This window comes from Chrysochloris asiatica, unplaced genomic scaffold (genome assembly GCF_000296735.1).
Source record: "Chrysochloris asiatica unplaced genomic scaffold, ChrAsi1.0 scaffold00267, whole genome shotgun sequence".
Classification (NCBI taxonomy): domain Eukaryota; kingdom Metazoa; phylum Chordata; class Mammalia; order Afrosoricida; family Chrysochloridae; genus Chrysochloris; species Chrysochloris asiatica.
The window spans coordinates 2,819,566-2,843,557 of NW_006408785.1; positions in this window are offsets into that span (position 1 = coordinate 2,819,566).

Below are 23,992 nucleotides of genomic sequence, written 5' to 3' on the forward strand. Positions count from 1 at the left end.
TAACCACTACGCTACCAGAGCTCCTGTAGCACTTTGGTATTTACACTGTCCATTGGAGTATCAAATCTATAAATCAGGAATCTTTGTTTCTATAGTATTTATCAGGTATTTCATATACAACAATTAAACAAAACAAGATCAAATAAAACCAATACAACAGTACAAGTCTTAGTTTCAAATGGAGCCAAGACTCAACATCTAGGAAGCTAAATTGAAATGGGTAAGATTAAATGGAGAAGTGTAATTGAAAACGATCTCACATGATGGGGTGCCTCTCTCTTGGTTTTTGATACAAGGATATATATGATGGACATAAAGCTCAGCATTGTCTCAAAAAGAGGAAATATGATAGTTCTTTATAAATTGTAAAGCATTTACATAAATATTAAATAATATTTTGCATGTCTGCAGATGTTATTATTATTGTTGTTATTATTGGCATTTGTGATGGACTAATTTTCCCATCAGACAGAGAAAATTAGTTTGGGTAGTTTTCTTAAACAGGCAAATGTTCTTGTCTCGAAGAATGTTTGGTGATAAAGGTCACTGTGAACTTATCGAAGAGCTCAGTGGGATGGAAGCAGCATTTATTTATGTGTATTTATGTGCTTATTCACTGATGGCTTTGCTGAGGAAAGCTATATTGTCAAGTGCCCTAATTAAGAAATAATAATGTAATTGATTTTTTATGGATTATCTTCAATTGAGTCCCTTTACAACTGCAAACTCTCATTGACTACTCAGGATAATTGATGGATTCTCAGCACAATGCCCTTGGCTGATTGCAGAACAGTTGATACAGTGGCTGACAATGATCATGAATGATCTCCAGTCTCCCCAAAAAAACCCACCCTTAGAAAGGCAGCAAATGGAAATAGAAAGAGTGCTGTTGATTCACAGAGTAACGCCGGTCAAGTCACTTTGATTCTTGCAAAATGAGAGGGTTGAACTGAACCAATGATATAAATAACAAATATTCAGAAAAATTCTTTCATCTAACAAATTTTATGTAGGAACCTTGTTTGTCAAACATTCAAATGGCATTGAATCTCTCTGTGCTGTTCCTTTGATTTATTTATTGTTAATATGGTGAAAGGATACATGTCTAGTTAGTGACACAGTTATAGTCTTCAAGTTTTGCTACCATTCATGCTGTCATCTCATAGTTATTCCATTACCATTATCTTAAACTGACTGCCCTTTGAGCTTTCCTCCCAACGTTCTGAGTTGTCATTGTCAATTTGATCTCACATAGATAATTCTTTAAAAGAGCGCAATGCTCAAAACAGACATACCTCACTAATTAAGATAAGTTATTTTTTGGCATTGGGCAATTCTGCTGTAAAAGATCTCTTTAAAGTGTTAAGGAGCAAAGATGTCACTTCAAGAACCAAGATGCGTCTGACCCAAGTCATAGTATTTTCAATTGCTTCATATTAGTGTGAAGCTGAACAATTAATAAGGGAGACCTGAGAAGAACTGATGCATTTGAATTACAGTGTTGATGAAGAATATTGAAAGTACCATGGACTTCTTGAAGGAAAAATAAATCTCTCTTGGAAGATATACAGCCAGAATACTCCTTTGAAACAAGGACGCCGAGACTTTGTCTAACATATTTTGGACGTGTAATCAGGAGAAAGACATTATAGTTGGTAAAGTAGATGGTCAGCAAAAAAAGAGGAAGACCCTCACTGTGGCTGCTTCTTACCAATTGTGAGGATGGTGCAGGACCAGGTAGTATTTCATTCTGTTGTACATAGGATCATAATGAGTTAAAGCCAACTTAACAGCACAGAAAAACATTGCTTCAAAGAAGACTTCAGGGAATTGTTTTAAGGTTTGTTTTTGTTGTTAGGTGCCATCGAGTCAGTTGGGCCTCATAATGATCATATGCACAATAGAATGAAAGACTGCCCGGTCCTGTACCACCCTCACAATTGTTGAGGCTCATTGCTGCTGCCACTTGTTAATCATCTCTTTCGAGGTATTCCTCTTTTTCATTCATCTGTCAGTTTTCCAAGCATGAGATCCTTCTTCAGAGATTGGTAAATCTTTGTTATTGTTGTTGGTAAATGTTGTTGAGTTGGTTACGACACATAGTTACACTGCATAGGGTTTCTGAGGAGCAGCTGCTGGGCTTGAACTGCCAACTTTTTGTTTCAAGCTGACTTTGTAGTCCAGCTCATTAACCCACAGCACCATACCAGGACTTCTGACAGCATGTCTAAAATATGGAGACAAAGTCTTGCCATCCTGGCTTCTAAGGAGTATTCTGGCTGCATTTTTCCAAGACTGATATGTTTGTTCTTCTGGTAGTCCATGGAACTTTAGTATTCTTCTCCAATACCATAATTCAAATGCATCAATCTTCCTTATTCATTGTCCAACTTTCATGTGCAAATTAGGTGATTGAAAATACAGTTGCTTAGGTCAGGAGCACCTTAATCCTCAAATGGTCATCTTTGCTCTTGAATGTTCTGAGGAGGTTTTGTTTTTGTTTTTTGGCAACAGGTTTGCCTAATGCAATACACCATTTGATTTCTTGGTTACTGCTTCTGTGAGTGTTGATTATGGACCCAGGCAAAATGAAGTATTTGGCTATCTGAATCCTTTCTCCATTTATCATGATGTTATTTATTGGTACAGTTGTGAGAATTTTAAAGGTTTAAAATTTTTTTAATTGTCTCAGTGCAATAGTTTTGGGTACTCATTCATCTAGCCTCAGAGGATCCATAAAGTCTGGATTCCACTTGCAGTTTGAAAAGTGAGGTTAGGAAATGTGAAGTTCAATCTTGCCCACCACTGACATGGGCTTTGAGGAATATTAGGATGTACAGCTTGAGAACTCCTGGATAAAATCATCTCCTTATATAATTTTAGTCCTAAAATTCCAGGGTTCTGTGCTAGTACTTGAAGGACTCCAGGAGAAATGGAATAGCTAGTTTTGTCAAGATTTGAAGAAGAAATATCTCATGTTTATCACAGTCAAATTAGAATATCAAAAGTGACTCAAAATATTCAGGCTGTGATTTAAAGAGAGCAAAGTAGGCTGGAAGTCTGATTTTAGAGATTTTTATTATGTGTATGTACATGTTTGTGGGTATGTCTGTGTGCTTATATGCATGTGAGATACTTTGTCATCTTATGGGAGCTCTGAGTCTCATTTCAGCAGATGTGTGTGTGTGTAACATTTTGAAGGTTCTGTAGTTATTTAGAAGATGGAAGTAACAGCTGGTGCGTACCAGCGAGTAGTGTGCTAGACACTTTATAAAAGGAGATATATTATCCACATTTATTCATGAGGGAATTAAAGTTCCAAAATGTCAACCAAGGTCACAATCAGTCTCCATGACTCCAAAGCACCGTGACTACCTGGTGTTTCCTAGTTATACAGAAAACCAGGGGCCCAGTTACACTGTTTGGGAAAAGAAGGTGATTAATATACAGTCATTCTGAAAAATTTCAACCAAGTATAAAAAGGTTTTATACTTCAGGCTTTGAGAACTTAAATGAATGGGGTCATTGTATCAGGTTCCATTTGAGTTATTTTGCTCTTGTAAGTCTTTGTTTAAATAGTAGTTCTCAATTACTTTTGAGCCCCTACCATGAGACATTGACATAACTGGAGATATATTTTGACTATTACAAATGGGCGCGTTGGAGGTAATACTGTCACACACAAAAAAAACACCAAAACATCTTGAAATGCACAGGAAAGCCCTACAATAAAGAATTATTGGGCTCTACATGTCAAGAGTTCCAAAATTGAAAGACCCTGAACTAAAGGGACTGGTAACATTAAATGACATGCTGTAAGACAGAAGGGTAGAAAGGCTCCTATAGGAACTCACCCCTCATTTTTAGCCTACTGGGGTTTTAGGATCTTAAAAGACCATAGAAAATTGGATGCATTTGAGGTATGGTGTTGGAGATGGATAATAAAAGTTCCTTGGGGGAAAAAAAATTGTGTTGGAAGAAGTACAGCCAGAATAGTCCTTAGAAACCATGATGGTGAGACTTCGTGTCTCATATTCAGCTAATTATCAGGAGGAAGCAGTCCCTGGAGTAGAACATCATACCTAGTAAAGTGGAGGATCAGCAAAGAAGAGGAAGATTCCTAAAGAGATGGGTTGGCACTGTGGCAGCAGCAATGGGCTTAAACAGAACAATGATTGTGAGGATGGTGCTGGACAGGACAATGTTTTGTTCTGTTGTGCATAGGGTCACTGTGAATTGGAAATGACTTGTCATCACATAACAGTATTTGTAAGTCTGACCTAAAATTTCATAGCTAGAAAAATGATGCTTTGATTAATAAGTATTCTGGGATTGACGATTAATCTTTATTTTAAAAATATCAAGACACATTTTCGTAAGTCAAATGGAACACAAGTTACTATAATTTTTGTTGTTGTTGTTAGGTGCCATCAAGTTGGTACCGACTTATAGCTACCTTATGCACAGCAGAATGAAACACTGCCCAATCCTGGGCCAACCTCACTACTGTTGCCACATTTGAGCCCACTGATGCAGCCATTTTTCCATTCCATCTCGCTGGGGGGTCTTCCTCTTTTTCTCTGACCCTCCACCCTACCAAACATGATATCCTTCTCCAGAGACTATTCCCTCCTGACAAAATATCTGAAGTATGAGAGACGAAATTTGGCCATCCTGGCCTCCAAGGAGCACTCTGGCTGCACTTCTTCCAACACAGATATGTATGTTCATTTGGCAGCCCATGGCACTTTCAATATTCTCCTCCAACACCATAACTCAAAGGCATCAATTCTTCTATGGTCTTCTTTATTCACTGTCCAGCTTTCGCATGCATATGAGCGTATTGAAAATACCATGGTTTGAGTCAGGCACACCTTAGTCTTCAAGATGACATCTTTTTCTTCAATGCTTTACAAATATCTGTGCAACAGATTTGCCTAATGCAATACGATGTTTGATTTCTTGACTTCTGCTTCCATGAGTGTTGATAGTTGATCCAATGAAGTCCTATAATTAGGGTTAACAAAATGCCATCCTCCCAGCTGTTTGATTTATATCAGTTCATAATATTACTCTCACCTCACACACCAAGGAGGTACTTATTGACTATCAAATGCCCAAGGTTCTTCAACTCCCTCAGAAACCATATCCACAAATATAAGGAAAATTTTAAAACAAACATTTATTTTACATTGATTAAGGTTAGGATAGGGAGCATGGTGGCTCCCATTACTACAATAAGTACTGGACTATGAACCATAAAGTCCATGGTTCGAGCCCGCCAGTCGCTCTGCAAAACAAAGATGAGGCTTTCTTTTCCCACAGAGATTTAAATGTTCCCACAGACAGTTAAAATGCCTTGGAAACCCTATACATGGTCACTATGAGTCAGAACCAACTCAAAAGCATTTAGCAACCACAAAGTTAATGTATATGATAGGCAGAATCATAACATACCTCTCCTTCAAGGATGGCCATGTACAAATTCTGGGAACCTTGACAAGAGGAATTCTGCAGATGTGACTAAATTAAAGGTTGTGAGATAGGAAGATTTTCCTGGATTATCTGAGTGGGTGATAAATGTAATCACAGGGTTCCTTAAAAGTCAAAAATAGAAGCAGTAAAGGAGATTAGAAGGACACAATATGAGAACTTGACCTGTCTTGCTGACTTTGAAGATACAAGGGGGCTAGGAGCCAAAGAATATGGATGGCCTTTAAACCAAACCAAAATCAAACCCACTGCCATCCAGCTGGTTCTAACTCACAGTGGCCCTGTAGGGTAGAGCAGTCCTGCACCTTTCAGTTCCCGAGGCTATAAATTATTACATGAGCAGAAAGCCTAATCTTTCTCCTTCAGAGAAGCTCGTGAGGTCAAACAGCTGACCTTGTGGTTAGCAGCCCAATGAATAATCCAATAGCTTCCTGGATGGTCTTTGTTGTTGTTAAGTGCCATTGAGTCATTCTGACTCATAGCTACCCTGTATAGTGTTTCTGAGGAGCGGCTGGTGAGCTTAAACCTCTGAACTTGTGGTTCAAACCAACTTTGTGGTCCAGTGCATTTACCTGTAGTGCCACACAAGGACACTGCAGATGGCCTTTGGCAACTGGAAAATTCAAGAAAATGGAAGCTGTGTAAAGCCTACAGAAAAGGACACAGGCCTGAGGAAGCCTTGATTTTAGCCTGGTGAGACTGCTGTTGCATTTCTGACAGAGATAATAAATGAGTGTTGTTGAAGCCACTCAATTTGTGGCAATTTATTATAGCAGCAAGAGAAACTAATACAACTTATTACCTCCAACAGGTCTGACAAGGTACTCTGATTAAGCCTTAAGTAACTTTAAACATATTAAGGGGCTGGTAAGCGAACAACCCCAGGCATATCTTTAACTTTTTAATGTTTGGAGAATTCAGATTCTTACATGATGCTGGGTGGGGGTGTGGCTTCTAGGACACCAGGTTCTGAAACAGAAACAAGAGAAATGGAAAAAAACTGAGAACATACGTGTTCAACTAGTCACTCTCAGGGTCCTGGTATCATATCTTAAAGCAGCACTGCCCAACATGATTGCAATGCAAGCCACACATATAATTTTAATCTAGAAGCCAATTAAAAAGTAATAAGATACAGATAAGCAATGGACTACGAATCACAAGGTCAGGGGTTCACACTCACCAGGTGCTCCTCAGAAACCCTGTACAGGGTCATTATGAGTTGGAATCGACTCAGTGACACTTATCAATAGCAGGCTTAATTTTAATAATATATTTTATTAACCTACTATATTCAACATGTAACCAATATGAAAATTATTGAGGAGATATTTGACATTTTTTTTCTTTTTAATCTTTGAAATCTGGGTGTATTGTACTCTTAGAGTATATCTCAGTTTGGACCAGTCATGTTTGAAGTGCTACTTGAAGTAGTCAAATGTTGCTACTGTATTGGACACTGTGGCTCTAGAAGAGAGAGATGAGAGAGATGCAGGCTAAACCTGAAGACATTATTTTGATGGAGGAATTTGGGATGCTCAGAGTATTAGAAATGCAACCTTAGGAGTCTAGTACCAAAGGTACCACAGTGGGATAGAAAGTCTCTCTTCCCATTTTTGTATGACTCACATCAGCAAGATCTGGCAGAAAGTATGGAGAGGAGAAAATGATTTCAACAGCCATCTGGTCCAAAGGGCTTCCTCAGATGGAGTATGGAAAGTCTGTTTTCCTGAGGGGCCGAGAGTGGAAAAGTTGACTTCGGAGCTTTGTTTATTTACCTACATGGCTTGCCTGCCATTGTAGCCTGTAGGTTTTTATTGGAGACGATCCCTGAAAAAGCTTCTTGCACAATATTTTTCTCATGGCAGGTGGTCTACCAGTATCTTGAGTGCATTTATCATTAACAAATTAATTTTTTAAGTTATGGAGATTTAATCATTTTCTTTTCATAAAAAGTAGGAAATAGCTGTCAATGGAATGTTTCTGGAAATTTCTACCTTGCAATTTACATCACAATGACTACAACACAGTAGGTACTATTGCCTGTTAGTTGAAAGAAATACCTGACTTTATGCAGATAAAACTATAGAGTGCTAAAACATACTGAGCAACTTATTTTATTTTTGGCTAATGGAATATAAGGATAGCAGTTTTTGAGTGTGAGTGTGATGAGAAAAGCAGTGATTCTGTTACCTCCATGGAAAAACAAACTGTAACAAAAAATCTAATACAATATAGCTTTGTAGATTTTTCTATTAATAGCCTCAGTGAGTGCCGACAAATGTTTGGAGTTTACCACAATACCCAAATCAAAACCCTCAAATGGTGTTACCACAAAGGCTGTGAACTGTCGAGTCAATAAGCTAATGGACAAGATGCTAAATATCAACCTAGGACCAGATATATTTTTAATTACTGCTGGCATTTTGCTCCCGCTTAATCCATTACATAGGAGACGAGACTAGGGTTTTTTTCCCTCTAATTTCTGACTTCATCCATTGCTGGGGTTCAGCTACAGTCAGCTACATTAGGTAAGAGGCCAACCACTAACGGAGTAAGAGATTGACCAGATGATGTATCTGTACCACAGACAAAACCAAATGAGCCCAAAGCAGCATGCAATGTCTTTAGATAATTACTGCTAATGTTTTTCAGCATTTTATGGTTCTTAGGCAAGAAGCTATATTGAATTCCAGGTTGGGAAAAAGACCTTTATTTTGAATTTTCTCTTGTCCTGATAAAAGTGAGATGAAAGCATTGTTATGGAAAGGGCCTTGGCTCAGAAGAAGAAGCTCTAGGGTCACATCTTTTTATTGAATGATAATTAATGAGGCATTTGACATCACTGCTTTGATTCGCTTGATTTATCAAGTTAGGATATCTGAAAGGAGGATGAAAAAAGATCTCTCTTGTTTTCTTCCACTGCAAATTATGAGGGTCAAGTGACAAAAAAGATTATATAAATGTAAGTAACTATTTTGGGGATTAGCATCATCATCCTATCTAAATGCTCTATTATGGGAACGATGTGTTACAATGGGACCATATCTGTTCATCCATGGTGGTTTTCTTTCTGCTTGTGTTCTTCAGTACTCGTTTGTACATCTCCTGGCATTAGTCACAGTTAGGTTTCTCCTCTTCAATTCACCGCCACACTTTGTTTCCTTCGTATCTTTGCCTGGAGTCCTCTGTGGTGCTGTGGGTTAATGTGCTGTACTGCAAAGTTGGTTTGAATTGTAAGGTCGGCAGTTCAAGTTCACCAGCTGCTTCTCATAAACCCTATACAGGGCCCCTATGGGGGGGAACCGACTTGATGTAAGTTAACAACAACAATCATTACCTAAGTAGAATCAGAATTAAAGGTCTAAATAGGGAGTATTTTGCAGTTGTGCTATAAAAAAAGCTCCTTTATCCCTTTCTTCCAAAAGCTTCTCATGTATTAAGATGTGGACGTTTTCATAAAAGTTTTTTCTTAATTTTGAATCCTTGAAAAATGAGATATTGAAGTAATGTTTTTAAACATTTATTAAGATAATATAGATGTAGATTATCTGAGTGGGAATATAAGAATGTTTTTTCTTTGTTGTGAATTCATCCTGCGAATGAAAGTTCAATGAAGGGTGAGATGTGCCTTCTTAAGTCTTCACATCACAGTTTGCAGTGCAATACTAATTGAATATATAATATTGGTCAGCTTGTTTATTTGTTTGTCTTGATGATTAGCATAGAATGAGACAGGAGTTTATTTTAAGGAGAAGTTGCTTTAGCCATTAGGTTAAAGAATGCCCATGAGTTGAATTGCATGCTTTACCATTAAGGTACTATGTTTTGTACATGGAAAGCAATAAAGATCCTAGGGTAGGCTCTTTATTACTGGGTCTGTTTTCATAACATAAAAGTTCAACACGATTTCCACAAAATCTAGTTACAAATTATCATTTTTCTTTGAGGAAATGTTCCTGTTAGCATTAACTAATATTTCCTGAAAAATCAGACTTATTGATAGTTGCTTTAGACCTATACAAACACATACCCACACAAATTCACACCTATAAATAATTGTTTTATAAAAGGATTTCTAGTTTTTTCCATTTCACTATCAAATGATAGCACTGCAGGATAATTCAACGGACTGCAAGGTTGGTTTGAACCACAAGGTCAGCAGTTCAAGCTCACCAGCTGCTTCTCAGAAATCCTATATAAGATTGCTGTGTTAACTGACTGCACAGCACTTAACAACAACAACACATGTGAATTCCTGTTTCAAAATGGGAACGTTTACTTACAAAGTTAGGAGTCCTGGTGACACGCTGGCTAAGTGTTTGGCTGAGTAGACAGTTCAGAGGTTGGAACCTACCAGCTTTTCTGAGGAAGAAAGGACCTGGCAATTTGCTTCCATAACAGTGTCAGTCTTTGAACACCTATGGGGCTATTTTATTCTGGTGTGGTGCTGTGGATTAATGCACAGGACAGTACTGTCAGTTTGAACCAAACATTTTGATGGAGGAATAAAAAACACTCAACAACAACACTTAACAACATCAACAAACGGTGCCAGAGGTGCTGCTTTGATGTGATATATATAAACCCAAAAGCAAAGAAGAATTAGAAAGGTAGAAACACTGCCTTCAGAGCTATGCAGCTCTGGATGGTGGGTAGATAGAGGGACAATGGCAACACATTTTGCTAGTTTTCTTTAATAAATATTTCTATAATTTTGTAGCAATACTTTATTATTTACCTTTGTAGTTTGAAATAGACTTATAATGTCATCTTCCTGGGAGACAATCAGTCATCTTAAATTCCATGGATAAATACATTTCAAACTTAATTTGTATAAATTCTTTAAAACACAAGGTAAATAAATATATTAACTTTCAGACTATCTTGGGAACAAATTATAAACATTTTAAAGCATACTTTTTTTTTGTAAACTTGAAGTATCTTATTATTTTCTAAAAATTGTATCTGAAGTCTTCACCATTCTTTGCATTTGCTTATTTGTGTAATATTTTATAATCCCAGAGTGGTAGGAAAAAAAGAGCCCCGGTGGCTCTATGGGCTATGCATTGGTCTGTTATGAGGCTGCAAAGATTTACATTCTTGAAACCTCTAAGGAACAGTTTTATTCTGTTCTGTATAGGGTTTCTTATGATTTGGAATTGACTTTGTGTCAGTAGGTGTAGATTTTGGGTGGTGCAAAAGGTTAACAATCTTGACTGTTAACCAAAACGTTGGAGGTTTGAGCTCTCCCAGAGGTACCTTTGGGAAAAAGGCCTGATGAGCCACTCATTAAAATTTAGTCATTGAGAAATCCTTGGCGCACAATTCTATTCTGACATGCATGGGGTACCACGAGTCAAATCCATTCAACAACAGTAGCTTTTAAATAACATTTTATATAATGTCGGTGCAAACACAGGCAGACAAAATCTTAAATTAAAAAAAACAACTAGCATTTTAAAATGTTAACTGTGTGTTTGGCATTATAATAGGCATTTTGATATATTATTTGACATAGTGATTACAACTATTCTATAGAAAAGCATTATTAAGCTATTTTTATATATCATGTAACTGAGGAAATGGTTCATACCTTGACCAGGTTCACAAAACTTATGTTGTTGTTAAATATCGTTGAGTCAATTCTGACCCATAGTGACCCAGTATAGGGTTTCCTAGGTTATAGAACACCTCATTTTTCTTCTCTAATCTCACTAGCTGCTCCTTGGAAACCCTATACAGGGTTGCTGTGAGTCAGAACTGACTTGATGGTGCTTAACAACAACAACATTGTCTATATGGACTCTTGGTGTAGTACTATAGGATCAGCATTGGTCTTTGAAACACAAGGTAAACAGTTCAAACCCACCAGCTGCTCCTCAGAAATCTTATATGAGGTTGCTATGGGGCAGAACTGACTCAATGACACTTAAAAGCAGCAACACCATAGAGTTATTATGAATTGGTACTGACTCCACAGCACACAATAAAAGTTTATAAAGTGAAATTGGGGCTTCCTTTGAGCAATGAATACATGTTCTGTTTAGAGATAGTATTTAAATACATGAGTTTACCTTTCTTGGCCCTAGAGAGCTAAATTTCTATATTACATTTGTCCATATTTTAAATTTAATCTCTTTTTATGGTACATTTCCATTGATCAGTCTATTTGAAAAATGTCTTTTGGCTGAGATCAAGGCTGGTCAAAATATAACCCATGGCATAAGTATTTCCAAAGCCAAGTCAATTTATTGATAAATAGCATTTCATTCTTCTCTCTTCATAATTTTTAAATTTTTAGTTTCTAAACTTTAAATAGTTAACATAGAGTCTTGTGTTCAAAACATAAACAAGGTACATTATGATAAGTCTCCTCTCTCATTTATATTTCCTATCCATTTTGTTCCCACCATTTGTCTGTCAGTTTGTATTTTTGCTGTGGTTTGCACATTGCTGTCATGCTGGAAGCTATGCTGCCAGAATTTTAAATACCAGCAGGGTAATCCATGGTGGACAGATTCAGGAGAGCTTCTAAACTAAGACAGACTAAAAAGAAGGAGTGGTGGACTACTTCTGAATGTTTAGCCACTAAAGATCTTATGAATAGCAGTGGAACTTAGTCAGATACAGTGCTGAAGATGAAAACATAATGAATAACACCAGAACATTGTGAGATACAGTGCTAGAAGATGAGTCCCTCAAGTTGGAAGTTACTCAAAGTATGATTGGGGAATAGCTTCATCCTCAAAGTAGAGTGGGCTATGATGACAGAAAATGAGTAAACCCTTCAAGACCTTTATTTGTTGATGAGGCCCAACTCAAAATGATTGAAAACAGCTGCAAACATTCATTAATCATCGGAACGTGGAATGTAGCTAGTATGAATCTAGAAAACCTGGAAGTTATCAAAAAAGAAATGGAATGTAAAAATCAATATTTATGCATTAGTGAGCTAAAATGAATTGGTATTGGCCATTTTGAATCTGACAATCATATGACTTACTCTGCTGGTATCATCAAATTCAAAAAGAATGGCATAGCATTCATCATTAAAAAGAACATTTCAAGATCCATCTTGCAGTGCAATGCTTACTGTGATATGCTAATATCCATACATCAACAAGGAAGACAAGTTGAAACCATTATTGTTCAAATTCATGCACTGACCACAAAAGCCAATGATGATGGAACTGAAGAATTCTGACAACTTCTTCAATTTGAAATTGATCAAACATGCAATCAAGATGTATTAATAATTACTGGTGAAAGTTGGAAACAAAGAGGAAGGAAGAGTAGTAGGAAAATATCATCTTGGTCATAGAAATTATACTAGAGATTTCATGATAGAATTTTGCAAATAACCTATTTTAAACAACATAAAAGGTGACTATACCCTTTAGTACAAACCCCCTCCAAGACTGAAACTCAAAGGGAACACATAAGTAGGCATGCAGTCTTGCTATTTACCACATTGGTCTATTGGTGAATAGAAGAGGGGGGAAGGCAGCAATGAAGAAATGGGCTGAGTTCAGCCATGTTCCAAAGACTCCCATTGACCTGGAGATGATAGAAGAGGAAGGGCTGGTTGGTCCAAAGTGTGGTGAGACCTGGGGACTCCTGAGCCCATGGACAAGGACATAGGCACAGAAAGCACTGAAAGTGAAGCATCCAGCTGAAATGAAGTGAGGGGGGGATGCACAAGAACACACAAACTTGCAGATAGCACCCATTTGACCTAACCTCGATGGTTTTAAAATCAGAACTTGACTAGAGGAAGATAAAAAAAAAATTTTATATAAAGGAAACAAGTAAATAGCTTCAATTTGATGAACTTGACCTATACTTATGGATGTAGTAGCTCAATACTAACTGAGAGGGAAGGAGTCTTCACATCAAGTATCAGTCGTATCCCCTGTTTATACAGGGTAGATAGGGACAGGCAACTTAGACATTGGCTACCTAAAATGAGGGGGTGATAAAGGCATTAAGTGATTGGCTTACAAGTTTTTAAGAATTTAGTTTAAAAGTGTGTGGGGAAAGATAGAGTCCCCACTGAATAATTTCACCTTGTCTAGATGGATCTGGTGAAGAGAGATGGGGTTAAGATTCTTATGATTCAACAGTGAGTAATTGTTATCATCCCTGATTGCAACTGTCACAACTGTAAAGGCAGAAGTTTTCTAACAAAAACAAGGAGTAGTTAATCTTACAGTCCAGAAACAGAGGACCCAAGGATCATCAAGGGAGAAGAGCACAAGCAGAATGTGGGAACCTATCCAGAAAAGCAGCGACACCAGGGATGGAGGCAGAGGTGAGGACATGGAGAGAGGAAGCAGCTGAGGACTCTAGACTCATTGAAAAAGAGGGAATGGGTGCTGGAGACCAGGAGGCAGACTTGCAGAATGTGCCCTTTTGTTGTTTAAATTATTATAGAGCTGAGAACCCTAGTGTGCTAAATTATACCATACTATTCAAAGGATCTATGGATCTGTGGTTGCATAGTGGTTACAAGTTGGGCTGCTAACCTCAAGGTCAGCAGTTCAAAACTACCAGCTTTATGTGGGAAAAAGATGAGGCTTTCTACTCTGTAAAGATTTACAGCCTTGGAAACCCGATATATGGTTACTGTGAGTCAGAACCAACTCCACAGCACATAGTCACCATCATGCAAAGCATCTATCAGCTGTTACTGGATCATAGCTGAGATTTAATGCTTATTTCTGATTGCATTTCTATCAATGAGCCTATTTTAAGAATAATGTAGGGCTAATGGGTCGGATCCGACTCGATGGTACTTAACAACAACAACAACAAAATGTCTTAAAGATTTAGCCTTAAAAGTTAGACAGAGTCACACAAATCACTTTCTGTTGGACAGTACTAATTACACAGTCACCATAGATTCAAGGGAAGATAAATAGATTCTATCCTTCGATGGCTTGAGTGATAGTTTGCAGTCATCCACCTGCACTGGACTTCAAACCACAGGTCTGCAGTTTGAGCCTGCTAGCCACTTTGTATGAGAAAGATGCGATTTTCTGCTCCTGTGAAGATTATGGCCTCTGAAACTCAATCCAGGATTACTATGAGTCAGAACTGACTCAGCAGCACTTAACAAACATACCTACTTAATTTTATGTAGATTTTAAGCCCAAATTCACACATCAGCTGATAGACAGTAAAAAATTCTCTCCTAATACACCATGACAATTTTGCTTCTAGTTCTCAAAACCTAATCATGTTACTGATAAATATTGTGATAAGAAGCAATGTTTTGGAATAATTTAGCTTTATTTTAATAAATTAACCCTTCATTACAAGCTCAAATTTTTGTAACACACTGTGTAATTAATTTATTTAAAAAACAAATCCTCCAAAGTATTTTTAGTCACTGGACAATTGCTGACTGTCAATTTGTGGACAGGCTACTTTCTTCCTACATGCTTTGACATATACATTAAACTGTTTACTATTCCCTTGATGAATCTCATTCCTATCAAACCTGTGACATAACTTTCACAAGCTTCTTTGTGAGAGTTTATGATCTTCATGATATATGCCTTCTGAAGTATACGTCTGTAAGCTTATGGTAAAATTAATAAAACTGAAATTAAAACTGACAGCTCTGAAATGATATGCTACCCTTAGCATATGGAATAACTATCGTGAGCACTTATGGGGTTTGTAGGAAGATTATAGACAGTTGCCCAATGGGGGATAACTTCTGAACTGTGTTGCTAAATCTCATTTGACAGGTTTTAGATTTGGTATAATTTTTTCTATAGCATTTTAGTGTTGGGTGAGCAATATGTTAGCTATGATTCAGATGACATTTTATTTCTAAGCCCTTTAGTCTTTCCCCTCCAAGTCCTCCTTCTCTTCCCTGTTTACACCTCCTTCCTTTTTCCTTTCTTTCTCTCCTCCTAAATACATTCAATCTTATTGAAAAATTTTAGCAGTTAGTTCATGGCTAAGGAATCCTTTTTGAGATAAAATTAATCAGAAAACCTCTTTGGCTGCAAATCTTGGTGTGCGTATCTGAAAATTTGTCTGTCTATCCACCCATCCACCCATTGATTAATTCATAATGTTTTTCTTTCCCATACCAAATATCTATATTCTTATTTCTTCTTGATGGTAGAATTGCAATCTGCAAGGCTTCAGCCTTATTTATTATGCTTAAAGACCAAGTTTTAAAAATAAAATCAGTCTTCACCTATTCTGTGTGTTGACATGTATGTGCACACAGATACTGCTTTTTCTTTTTCCTCACTGGTATGATTTTAGTTTTATTGAAGTTGGCTTTGCAAAAAGTGTCACTATCCCTACAAAAGTAAGACTAGGACTTTGGGGAAAAATTGAAAATTAATTGCCACAAAATTTAAGAAACAATCATTATAGTCATATAATTATGCCAAAACTTTCTAATTCTGTATATTGGAAACTCTGTGACATTATTCTAAAAAGAAAATATCCAGGAAATAGGAATCTGAGGAGCTTTTGAATGTATTCCTCCTCTCTCCTTTATCCCAGTTTTACCTTGAAAACAAAGACATTCTAAACATATGCTACAAGCATAATAAAAAATAATTACACAAATGAATGGAATTAGTACTTTGAGGCAGGTATATACCTCCTCACTGAAAGTCAGTGTTATGGGCTTTTCCAAAATTTGTAAAAAAAAAAAAAATAAGGTAGGATTGCTTCTGAGATAGTTTGTGTTGGTGTTGCCTTTGACACTTTAAAAAATTGTTGCTGTGAAATAATTTGTAGTTCTTCATTCAAGACCACTAATCTATCAGTTTGTTGTATTGTGGTAGAAGATGAAAAATTAAGGTGTGCCTGATCTAAGTTGAACAATATATAAGGAAAACCATAGAAGAGCTGGTGTATTTGAGCTATGGTGTTGGAGAAGAATATTGAAAGTACCAGTCCCTGGAAAAGGACATCATGCTTGGCAAAGTGGAAGGTCATTGAAAAAGACGAAGAGGAGGAAGGACCGCAGTGAGATGGATTGGCCCAGTGACAACAGCAAGGGCTCAAATGTAGCAACAATTGTGAGGATGGTGCTGGATCAAGCAATGTTTCATTCTGTTGTACATAGATATGGTTGCTATGAATAGGAACCGACCTGATGGCAGCTAACAACAGCAACAATAAAATCCAAGATCAGTCTTTGCTATAAACCTTCTATAAATAAGTTTCTACACAAGTACTGGGTACATTCTTCATTATCAAACCATACCTATCCTTTCTTCCTTAGAAATAGGGATGCAAGAAGCACAGTTAGATTTTCATGCTCAATTTAAGAGTAGACATGGCTCTGGACAATAAGTTTTTAAAGCAAATATTTATTGCTAGTTTCATGAGAAGATTTTGCTTTCTTTATAGAAAGTATGATGCCACCCTTTTGCCCACTCCTTTTTGTTCGTTTTTGCTACCTTGAATAAGAATATGATGGATAGATTTGTAGCAGTCATACTGTAACAGCATGCAAAAGATGAATGTATTCCATAGTCTTTAGCCCTGGCACAGTATAACTATCAGACACATGTTAAAAAAAGTCTTCCTCTGATTTATTATAATATAAAAAGATAACTTTTTCAATTGTTTTATTTACTCTGTTAAAATTTGTTTTCATCAGATAATTGTAATGACTTCAAATGGCAACTAGTTGATGAAGGTTAATTTGTGAATATAAAAGTGATACTTTTAATATTTTCTATATATGTTTGTTCTCTTTTCAAGCCTGTAGTTTTTTCTTTTCTTACTTCCAATTTACATAGGTCCCAGGTTCTGTACTTTGATGTCTAGGGATGCTTATAATCTACCTCCTCAGTTTTTTATGTAAAAGTTCATGACCATTGAGGAGTTAGTAATTTGAGGAGGGGTTCACTTCAAGAAGAAATATTTTTCTGGGTTGGCAAGAGTCCAGAGGGATCTTTAGGTCCAGGGATCACTGAGGTCTGAGAACCATGAAGGATACCAGGAGGCAGAATCTGAGGCCCACAGATTCAAAAATCTCCCTAAATAGGCCATATCCATATGATAGTCAAGAAGCAGCAGAGGTAGACATGCTCTAAGATGAATCTCTTCTCTTCAATCATATTTACTCTTCTGAGATGAAATGTCTCATCTGACCTCTGATATCTCCACCATGTCCTGTGGTGGTATAGGAGGCTATGCAGGGCTGCTTCAGACCTTCCCTCCAGAAAAAGAGTACAACTGCTCTTATTTATGCTCCTGAGGTGATGGGAAGAAGACAGTCTAATGGGAAGATATTCTTATGGGACTTGGTACCACCTGGACAACTGGAGGAGGTGTAGAATCCAAAGTTCTTTTAGATTCACAAAATTATGTGGGTATCCTTCTTTCTCTTTGTAGATGATTATAGATTGGGGCAAGTGCCTGGGGCAAGATAGCCTATTAAAAATATTGACACATATTATAAGTTATACCCTTATTCCTGAAAGTATATAAAGATACTATGTTGTTGTTTTTAGGTGCCATGAGGTCGGTTCCAACTCATAGCAACTTACATACAATAGAACAAAACACTGCCCAGTTTTGTGCCAATCTTGCAATTGCAGTTAAGCTTGAGCCCATTGCTCCTGCCATTGTGCCAATGCATCCGATTTGGGGTGTCCCTCTTTTTTTTCCAGCCCTGCACTTTACCAAACATGATGTCCTTCTCCAGGGATGGGTCCCTCATGATAATTACGTCTGAAATATGAGAGATAAAGTCTCACCATCCTGACTTCCAAGAACATTCTGGTAGTGCTTCTTCCAACACAGATTTGTTTGCTCTTCTGGAAGTCTATGGTACTTTAAATATTCTTCTTTAACACCATAAGTCAAATGCAACAATTCTTCTATGATCTTCCTTATTCATTGTCCAACTTACACATGCTATTGAAAATACCATGGTTTGGGTCAGGTGCACTTTAGTTCTTAAACTGACATTTTTTCTCTTGAATACTTTAAAGAGGTCTTGTGCATCAGATTTGCCTAATGCAATATGTTGTCTGATTTCTTGGCTGCTACTTCCATGAGTGCTGATGGTGGATCCAAGCAAAATGAAGTAGTTGGTAAATTCAATCTGTTCTCCATTTATCATGACGTTATTTATTGGTCCAGTGATGAGGATTTTTGTATTCTTTAAAATGAGGTTCAAGCAATGTCAAAGGCTGTAATCTTTGATCTTCATCAGAAAATATTATATGTCCTCTATGCGTTCAGCAAGTAAGATCATGTTATTTGCATATTATAGATTGTTAATGAATCTTCCTCAAAATCCTGACTCCATGTTCTTCTTCACATAGTCGAGCTTCTAGGATTACTTGTTTAACATACAGATTGAATAAATATGATGAAATAATACAACCTTGAAGTACAACTTCCCTTATTTAAACCATTTCATTGTCCCCTTGTTCTGTTCGAATGGTTGCCTCTTGGTCTATGTACAGGTTCCTAGTTAGCACAATTAAGTGTTCCAGAATACTCATTTTCCTCAAGTTGTCCACAGTTTGTCATGAACCACATAGTCAAAAGCCTTTGTGTAGTCAATAAAGCACAGGTAAACATCTTTCTAGTAATTTCTGCTTTCAGTCAAGATCCATCTGATATCAGCAGTGATAGTCCTCTTCCAGGTCCCCATCTGAATCTGACTTGAACCTCTGGCAGTTCCATGTCAATATACTGTTGCAGCATTTTTTAAGTTATCTTTGGCAAAATTCTACTTGCATGTGAGATTAATGTTATTTTCTTATGATTTCCACATTTCATTGGGTCACCTCTCTTTGGCATGGGCACAAATATGGATCTGTTCCAATGAATTGCCCAGATAGTTGTGTTTCAAATTTCTTGGCATAGATGGGTGAGTGACTCCAGTGCCCCATAAGTTTGTTGAAAGATTTCAATTTGTAGTCCTTCAATTCCTAGAAACTTGTTCTTTTCCAATGCTTTCAGTGACCTTGGACTTCTTCCTTCATTATCATTGTTTTTTAATCATATGCTAGATCTTGAAATGGTTGAACATCAAACATTTCTTTTTGGTACACTGACTGTGTATTTCATCCATTGTCTTTTGATGCCTTCTGATTCATTTAGTATTTTGCCCATTTACTGTTGTTAAGTGCTGTCAAGTTGGTTATGATCCATAGCAACCCTACCTAGGTTTTCCACAGAAAGGCTGGTGAGTTTGAACCACCATCCTTGTGGTTCAAACCGACTTTGCAGTTGAGCACGTTAACCCACAGTGCCACACCAGGACTCCTTTTTGCCCATAGAATCCTTCAATATTGCTAGTAGAGGCTTAAAATTTTTCCTCAGTTCTTTCAGCTTGAGAGAAGTTCAGTATATTCCTCCCTATGGTTTTCTAACTCCATATCTTTGCACATTTCATTATAATATTTAACTTTGTCATCTCAAGCTTCCCTTTGAAATTTTCTGTTCAACTCTTTTGCCTCCTTATATCTTCCATTCACTTTACCTTTTCTACATTCAAGAGCAAGTTTCAGAGTCTCTTATGACACCCTTTTCATCTTTTCCCTCTTTCTTGTCTTTCAATGACATTTAACTTGCTTCCTGTGTGATGTTCTTGATATCATCCCACAACTCTTCCAGACTGTGTTCATTAGTGTCTAATGCATCAAGTCTATTCTTGCAATGATCTCTAAATTGAGGTGGGATATGTTCAGGGTCATATTTTGACTCATGTGGACTTGTTTTAATTTTACTCAGCTTCGACATGAACTTGCATATGAGTAATTGATGGTCTATTCCATAGTCGGCTCCTAGTCTTGATTTGACTGATGATATGGAGCTTTATTACCATCTTTTTCCACAGATGTAGTCAATTTGATTTCTATGTATCACATCTGGTGAGGTCCATATGTATAGTCATCTTTTATGTTGTTTAAAAGTATTTGTAATGAAAAACTCATTGTTGTTGCAACATTCTATCGTAGGATCTCCATCATCATTTCTATCGCCAAGACCTTTTTATTCATCTACTCATCCTTCTTTGTTTCCAAGCTTTGCATTTCAATTACCAGTAATTATCAATACATCCTGAGTGCATGTTTGATCAATTTCAGACTGAAGAAATTGGTAGAATTCATCAATTTCATCATCACTGGCTTCGGTGGTTGGTGCATAAATTTGAACAATAGTTGTATTAACTGGTCTTGCTTGTATACATATGTGCATTATCCTATCACAGACAGCATTATACTTCAAAATAGATATTGAAATTTTCTTTTTGATGATGAATGTGATGCTATTCCTCTTCAATTTGTCGTTCCTAGCTTGGTAACACATGTGATTGTCAGAATCAAAATGGCCAATGCTGATTCATTTCCGCTCACTAATGCCTAGGATGTCGGTCTTTATGCACTCCATTTTATTGTTGACAGCATCCCATTGCCCTATATTCATACTTTGTGTGTTCCATGTCCTAATTATGAATTGATGTTTTCAGCTGTTTCTCCTCATTTTGAGTTGTGCCCCATCAGCAAATGAAGGTGCCAAAAGCTTTATTTCATTCATATCATTATAGTCATCTCTACTTTGAGGAGGCTGCTCTTAGCCCATAATTATTCCTTAAATAATATGGCATTTTCCCATGTTATATTTGAGGGCTCAAGCATTAACGAAAAGGTGCTCATTTGTTGCATAAATTTGAGCAAGTAAAATAACCTTCATGTTACTCGGCTTCCTCTTAAGAAGGTTATGGATGTTTAGATGATAAGCTTTCTATGAGTCATTCCATAGCTAACACAGAATTCTTTATTTAAGGCATTTATACACGTTGCTATGATGACTTTTGTGAACCTTTTTTTTAAGTTTTTAATTCAAATTATCCAGAACTCCTTTAATTTTAGTAAATGTTGAATCTTCCATTAAAATAGTGCCTGGTCCACAGCAGGCATTCAATAAATACTTGTCACATGAAATAATGAAATGAATAATTATAAACTTGGGATGTTTAATTCTTCATATGCTAAGATAATAAAATATTTCATATTCCCAAGATCTACAACATTAAACACAGATTTTAATGATAGCAGTATTCATTTGACCCTTACCATAAATTTCTAGTCTTTACAAAAGCCAAATGCAACCTGTAAAATATGAACACTTCTGTATCTGAGTAATTCAGATCTGAAGAGGTTAATGAAGAGTCAGATGCCTCCATAGGATTTCTGTGAAGCACAAGAAGTGCAGTGCCAACAAAATCCCCTGAAGAGTAAACAAAACTTGGAACTGTTGCAAACAATAAATTGTCAATACCTTATAGAAGCAATGGATAATGAAAACTTATCATGCCTATAGTTAGTATCCTCTTTAAAAGAATTTACAGAGTCTATGAAATTAAATTCTGTGCACAGTTCTCTTAATTTGTCCTTAATTAAACAATACTCCATAAATGGTGCATTCAGTGACCAAATGTTCAGAGACAGCAAAATGGTGGGTCCCAAGCCATTAGGAATGAAATAAAGGCAGTCCCTGGAGAGTCTGCAAGAATCTGGTCTCTCTAAGTGACAACTGATGGTTTAGGAAAGATAATTAACTTTGCAATTACAAACTGCAGCTTTCACCAATGCTGCTTTCCCCCAGTATAATCTTTTAAATATTGGATTATTTCCTATAACATGAAATAGTTTGCTTGGAAAGGAGAAGAAGCAAACAAATACTCCACCTTAGGCTGCTGAGTTCATCAGGAATTAAGTCCTTATTGATTGATTTAATGGGTATATATTTTTTTATTTCTAATGTTAGATCAATATCCATTTAATGTGCATTCACTATGCAGATTCTTAATGCTTTTTAAAATTTCAGCAGTAAATTTATACAAATAAAAAAGGAAATTTAGATTTTACCAAAAAAAAAAAAAAAAATACACAGACAAAAAAGTAGATCTTATATCAGAAAATAAATGAGAAATTCCTATTTGATAAATTAAGAGCTTAAATTTTTAAAGAACACTTACTGTGCTATAGATTTAGTAACTTTATGCTATTTTTTCTGCTTAAGTGAGTCTTTGAATCTCATTACTTTATTTATTATGGATTTTTAAATTACTTTACAACCGGAATAATCCAGTTTTCCTTCTCCACCCTGAAAAGAATTGAGTCTACCCTAATTCTCTACCTGGCCAACTTTTCTTAATGTCAGCTGACACTGTGCATTAGGCAAATGTTAATGGCAAATAGATTTGTTTTTTTTTTTTAAACCTGATTGCAGGAAGAACACCTTCATTGTGTCTATACAGATGAAAATTATGAGCTGTAAAAATATCCTGGAATAATTTTAGAGTATAACCACCTAGTTTAATACTGTTCAGATCTTCAGGTGAATGTACCCTTCTACTTTGCCCCCATTTTATTACCATTTTTCATTCTAAATAGTCGTGTCTGTGTGTGCATGTTCAGATGGGCCCTATCTTTACAGTACATAGGGCCATAATAGTCTTTGAAAGTTAACTTGTTGTTGTTGTCAAGTGCCATCAAGTCGGAACCGACTCATAGTGACCCCATGCACAGCAGAACAAAACAATGTACAATCCTGGGCTAACCTCACTACCGCTTCCACACTTGAGTCCATCAGTGCTGCCACCTGGCCAATCCATCTCGTTGGGGGGGAGTCTTCCTCTTTTTCTCCGACCCTCCATCTTACCAAGCATATTATCCTTCTCCAGTGACTGTTCCCTCCTGACAATATGTCCAAAGTATGAGAGACGAAGTTTAGCCATCTTGGCCCCCAAGGAGTACTCTGGCTGCACTTCCAAAACAGATCTATTGGTCCTTTTGGCAGCCCATGTCACTTTTAGTATTCTCCTCCAACACCACAATTCAAAGGCAGCAATTCTTCTACGATCTTCCTTAATCACTGTCCAGCTTTCATATCCATATGAGGTTATTGAAAATACCATGGCTTGGGTTAGGCGCTCCTTAGTCCTCAAGCTGACATCTTTGCTCTTCAACGGCTTTAAAAAGTTCCTGTGAAGCAGATTTGCCTAATGCAATACATCCTCTGATCTCTTAACTGTTAACTTACAGGCATGTAAATACCAACATGCAAATTTTTTTACACGGTGAAGGGTGAAGTGAAGGTAAAGATTTTGAAAGCATTTGGAAGATTCAGTGATTTTGTTTTGTTATTATTAAGTGCCATCCAGTCACTTCTGACTCATAGATACCGTGTATAGGATTTCCAAGGAGTGGCTGGTGAGCTTGAACTGCCAACATTGAAGTTCAATCTGACCTTGCAGTCCAGTGCATTAATCCGCAACACTAAGCCAGGACTCCAGTTTTTTTAAAGTGTGAGATGATATCTCATTGTTGTTTTGATTTGCATCTCTCTGATGGTTAGTGATCCTTAACATTTCTTCATATGTTTGTTGGCTGCCCGAATCTCTTCCTTAGTGAAGTGTCTGTTCACGTCCTGTGCCCACATTTTAATTGGGTTGTACTTTTCTTGCAGCGGTGTTATA